Here is a 6000-nt window from a genome sequence, read left to right as displayed (position 1 = left end):
AGAGGGGCACGCCCGGTGGTAGGTGTGGGATTAGCTGTGTCAATGGGGCACGCCCGGGGGTAGGTGTGGGATTAGCTGTGTCAGTGGGGCACGCACGGGGGTAGGTGTGGGATTAGCTGTGTCAATGGGGCACGCCCGGGGGTAGGTGTGGGATTAGCTGTGTCAGAGGGGCACGCCCGGTGGTAGGTGTGGGATTAGCTGTGTCAATGGGGCACGCCCGGGGGTAGGTGTGGGATTAGCTGTGTCAGAGGGGCACGCCCGGGGGTAGGTGTGGGATTAGCTGTGTCAGTGGGGCACGCCCGGGGGTAGGTGTGGGATTAGCTGTGTCAGTGGGGCACGCACGGGGGTAGGTGTGGGATTAGCTGTGTCAGTGGGGCACGCCCAGGGGTAGGTGTTGGATTAGCTGTGTCAATGGGGCATGCCCGGGGGTAGGTGTGGGATTATCTGTGTCAGAGGGGCATGCCCGGGGCTAGTGTGGGATTAGCTGTGTCAGTGGGGCATGCCCGAGGGTAGGTGTGGGAATAGTTGTGTCAGTGGGGCATGCCCGGGGTTGGTGTGGGATTAGCTGTGTCAGTGGGGCATGCCCGGGGGTAGGTGTGGGATTAGCTCTGTCAGTGGGGCACACCCGGGGGTAGGTGTGGGATTAGCTGTGTCAGTGGGGCACACCCGGGGGTAGGTGTGGGATTAGCTGTGTCAGTGGGGCATGCCCGGGGGTAGGTGTGGGATTAGCTGTGTCAGTGGGGATGCCCGGGGCTGGTGTGGGATTAGCTGTGTCAGTGGGGCATGCCTGGTGGTAGGTGTTGGATTAGCTGTGTCAATGGGGCATGCCCGAGGGTAGGTGTGGGATTAGCTGTGTCAGTGGGGCACGCCCGGGGGTAGGTGTGGGATTAGCTGTGTCAGTGGGGCATGCCTGGTGGTAGGTGTTGGATTAGCTGTGTCAATGGGGCATGCCCGAGGGTAGGTGTGGGATTAGCTGTGTCAATGGGGCATGCCCGAGGGTAGGTGTGGGATTAGTTGTGTCAGTGGGGGATGCCCGGGGGGTAGGTGTGGGATTAGCTGTGTCAGTGGGGGATGCCCGGGGGTAGGTGTGGGATTAGCTGTGTCAGTGGGAGATGCCCGGGGGTAGGTGTCAGATTAGCTGTATCAGTGGGGGATGCCCGGGGATAGGTGTCAGATTAGCTGTGTCAGTGGGAAATGCTCGGGGGTGGGTGTGGGATTAGCTGTGTCAGTGGGGCATGCCCGGGGGTGGGTATGGGATTAGCTGTGTCAGTGGGAGATGCCTGGGGGTTGGTGTGGGATTAGCTGTGTCAGTGGGGGATGCCCGGGGGTGGGTGTGGGATTAGCTGTGTCAGTGGGAGATGCCCGGGGGTGGGTGTGGGATTAGCTGTGTCAGTGGGGGATGCCCGGGGGTTGGTGTGGGATTAGCTGTGTCAGTGGGGGATGCCCGGGGGTTGGTGTGGGATTAGCTGTGTCAGTGGGAGATGCCCGGGGGTAGGTGTGGGATTAGCTGTGTCAGTGGGAGATGCCCGGGGGTTGGTGTGGGATTAGCTGTGTCAGTGGGGGATGCCCGGGGGTGGGTATGGGATTAGCTGTGTCAGTGGGGGATGCCCGGGGGTAGGTGTGGGATTAGCTGTGTCAGTGGGGGATGCCCGGGGGTAGGTGTGGGATTAGCTGTGTCAGTGGGAGATGCCCGGGGGTCGGTGTGGGATTAGCTGTGTCAGTGGGGGTTGCCCGGGGGTGGGGGTGGGATTAGCTGTGTCAGTGGGGGATGCCCGGGGGTGGGGGTGGGATTAGCTGTGTCAGTGGGAGATGCCCGGGGGTGGGTGTGGGATTAGCTGTGTCAGTGGGGGATGCCCGGGGGTGGGTGTGGGATTAGCTGTGTCAGTGGGGGATGCCCGGGGGTTGGTGTGGGATTAGCTGTGTCAGTGGGGGATGCCCGGGGGTTGGTGTGGGATTAGCTGTGTCAGTGGGGGATGCCCGGGGGTAGGTGTGGGGATTAGCTGTGTCAGTGGGGGATGCCCGGGGGTAGGTGTGGGATTAGCTGTGTCAGTGGGAGATGCCCGGGGGTCGGTGTGGGATTAGCTGTGTCAGTGGGGGTTGCCCGGGGGTGGGGGTGGGATTAGCTGTGTCAGTGGGGGATGCCCGGGGGTGGGGGTGGGGGTGGGATTAGCTGTGTCAGTGGGGGATCCCCGGGGGTGGGTGTGGGATTAGCTGTGTCAGTGGGAGATGCCCGGGGGTAGGTGTGGGATTAGCTGTGTCAGTGGGGGATGCCCGGGGGTGGGTGTGGGATTAGCTGTGTCAGTGGGGGATGCCCGGGGGTTGGTGTGGGATTAGCTGTGTCAGTGGGGGATGCCCGGGGGTAGATGTGGGAGTAGCTGTGTCAGTGGGGGATGCCCGGGGGTTGGTGTGGGATTAGCTGTGTCAGTGGGAGATGCCCGGGGGTGGGTGTGGGATTAGCTGTGTCAGTGGGGGATGCCCGGGGGTGGGTGTGGGATTAGCTGTGTCAGTGGGAGATGCCCGGGGGTGGGTGTGGGATTAGCTGTGTCAGTATGTCTGTACTGTGGGCTTGTGCTTTCACTGTAACCAAATGGAGGCTTTTAATGAAATTTCCATTTTAGTTCATTTCCTTTTAAAATGAAACAAAAGTAAACCAAATAAAATTTTGTTCCTTACTCTTTCACTTCGGTTTCATTTCAGCCCCAGACCTCCCATCCCCTGCCCCCAAAAAACATTGCCAGGGGACGTCCTTCCCCTCTCAGGCCTTCCACTCCCCTCCCCTTCACCTTGGAGCCCTTTTGCCCCATCCATGGGTCTGTAAAATCCACATGGGGCAGGAACAATTCCTGCTCATTCCTGTCCCACTTAAAAATGGCAGCATTGCTTCTGCAGGATATTTCTGAAAATCTTGTCAAAAGGTAAGCAAGCCCAAGCCGTTCCATTTTCCAGAATCAGGACTGAGAAATGACAGTCAGCTGCTGCAACCTGCTACAGTAAAATACCCGTTTTCATCTTTAATGGCTGTGGGATTCTGTTATCTGCCTTTTGTGCTTCTCCTGTAGCACTATATGACTGCAGGGACGTTATGTATTATGTGATGTCCCTTGTGTGCTTCTCCTGTAGCACTATATGACTGCAGGGACGTTATGTATTATGTGATGTCCCTTGTGTGCTTCTCCTGTAGCACTATATGACTGCAGGGACGTTATGTATTATGTAATATCCCTTGTGTGCTTCTCCTGTAGCACTATATGACTGCAGGGACATTATGTATTATGTTGTGTCCCTTGTGTGCTTCTCCTGTAGCACTATATGACTGCAGGGACGTTATGTATTATGTGATGTCCCTTGTGTGCTTCTCCTGTAGCACTATATGACTGCAGGGACGTTATGTATTATGTGATGTCCCTTGTGTACTTCTCCTGTAGCACTATATGACTGCAGGGACGTTATGTATTATGTTGTGTCCCTTGTGTGCTTCTCCTGTAGCACTAGGACTGCAGGGACGTTATGTATTATGTTGTGTCCCTTGTGTGCTTCTCCTGCAGCACTATGACTGCAGGGACCTTATGTATTATGTGATGTCCCTTGTGTGCTTCTCCTGTAGCACTATGACTGCAGGGACGTTATGTATTATGTTGTGTCCCTTGTGTGCTTCTCCTGTAGCACTATGACTGCAGGGACGTTATGTATTATGTTGTGTCCCTTGTGTGCTTCTCCTGTAGCACTATATGACTGCAGGGACGTTACGTATTATGTTGTGTCCCTTGTGTGCTTCTCCTGCAGCACTATGACTGCAGGGACGTTATGTATTATGTGATGTCCCTTGTGTGCTTCTCCTGTAGCACTATATGACTGCAGGGACGTTATGTATTATGTGATGTCCCTTGTGTGCTTCTCCTGTAGCACTATATGACTGCAGGGACATTATGTATTATGTTGTGTCCCTTGTGTGCTTCTCCTGTAGCACTATGACTGCAGGGACCTTATGTATTATGTGATGTCCCTTGTGTGCTTCTCCTGTAGCACTATATGACTGCAGGGACGTTATGTATTATGTGATGTCCCTTGTGTACTTCTCCTGTAGCACTATATGACTGCAGGGACCTTATGTATTATGTGATGTCCCTTGTGTACTTCTCCTGTAGCACTATATGACTGCAGGGACCTTATGTATTATGTTGTGTCCCTTGTGTGCTTCTCCTGTAGCACTATGACTGCAGGGACGTTATGTATTATGTTGTGTCCCTTGTGTGCTTCTCCTGTAGCACTATGACTGCAGGGACGTTATGTATTATGTTGTGTCCCTTGTGTGCTTCTCCTGTAGCACTATGAGTGCAGGGACGTTATGTATTATGTTGTGTCCCTTGTGTGCTTCTCCTGTAGCACTATGAGTGCAGGGACGTTATGCATTTTGTGATGTCCCTTGTGTGCTTCTCCTGTAGCACTATGAGTGCAGGGACGTTATGCATTTTGTGATGTCCCTTGTGTGCTTCTCCTGTAGCACTATGAGTGCAGGGACGTTATGTATTATGTTGTGTCCCTTGTGTGCTTCTCCTTTAGCACTATGACTGCAGGGACCTTATGTATTATGTGATGTCCCTTGTGTGCTTCTCCTGTAGCACTATGAGTGCAGGGACGTTATGTATTATGTGATGTCCCTTGTGTGCTTCTCCTGTAGCACTATGAGTGCAGGGACGTTATGTATTATGTTGTGTCCCTTGTGTGCTTCTCCTGTAGCACTATGACTGCAGGGACATTATGTATTATGTTGTGTCCCTTGTGTGCTTCTCCTGTAGCACTATGACTGGAGGTGGGATGTTATGTATTTTTGACGAGCTCCTGCAGAGCAAGGCCAAGTGGCTGCCATGTCTGGAAAGGAGGAGATTGGGCATCCCTGTAGGGTACCTGTGGACAGTTACTGTGTCAGGCAGCTTGATGAGAGCTCCTGGCAGATTCGGAAGTGGAGCAGACAACATGATTGATGTCCAGGACTGTAACCCCTGCCCCCTACAGGTCTCTGGCTCTCTTCCTGCTGCAGATTCCCCACTGGCGACTGCTCTGACATCCCTAACCACTGCCAAACAGGGGCATGCACGGACTTTTTTTTTTTCATTTTCTTTTGGTTTTCTCTCCATTTGTTTTATTTCATTTTAGATGAAAAAGAAACAAATAAGATAAGAAAAAACAAACAAACCCCACAATGTTGGGTCTAGCCAGTGCCTTCCTTCCCTACAGGCAGATGAAATCCCCCTGAAACAGTAGCCCCTCGGACCCTTCCCACATCATTCCCAGCCTGCTCCCCTAACCTCCTTACCCATCCATTCTTGAAGCCTCTTCCCGGTTTCTTCTACGCCACTGATGGCGCCAGCAAACCCGAGGCCCTTGTGTGCCAGCTCTCCATAAGGGCCCCAGCCTCAGCTCGACCGGCATCACTTTGTACAGCTGCATCAGCAGGGCAGGCGCGCCCGGGTACCACTTCTGCCCCTTCGAAGCCAGCGGAAGGGGGCCAGGCCCAGGAAGGCCCAAGAGGAAACGTTTTAATGAAGCAACTAGCAAAACAGTACAACCTTACTGAGAGGACATCACAGTACACTGTTTTACAAACAGCAGTGTGGCAGGCAGATACGGAGGCGATATTTCATTTCAAAAATTGTTTTGTATAAATTGTTTATTGCAAACTCTTTCGCTTAAACATATTTTAACAGCGGAAAACTATTCATAGAAAAGGTTATATATTTTTTTTATTTAAAAAAAAAAAGTTCAAATCACCAAGATCCGTTAATTACCCAACTAGCAGATCCCGTGTGGTCAAGTAAAATATGCACACGGGACTTGGTCTTGAAATTAAGATCCTTGAACTGCTCAAGAACCAAACCATCCCAAAATTTGGAAGATCTTAAAAATGAGATCAGAATTTTGCAACCATGCTGTTCTCTAAAGGCTTTAAAGTCCCTTGTACAGTTTTTTTTTCCAGAAAACAATTTATACAATAGAATTTAA

Source organism: Rhinatrema bivittatum, chromosome 8, assembly GCF_901001135.1.
Source record: "Rhinatrema bivittatum chromosome 8, aRhiBiv1.1, whole genome shotgun sequence".
Lineage (NCBI taxonomy): Eukaryota > Metazoa > Chordata > Amphibia > Gymnophiona > Rhinatrematidae > Rhinatrema > Rhinatrema bivittatum.
Note: the sequence above shows the minus strand (reverse complement) of the source record.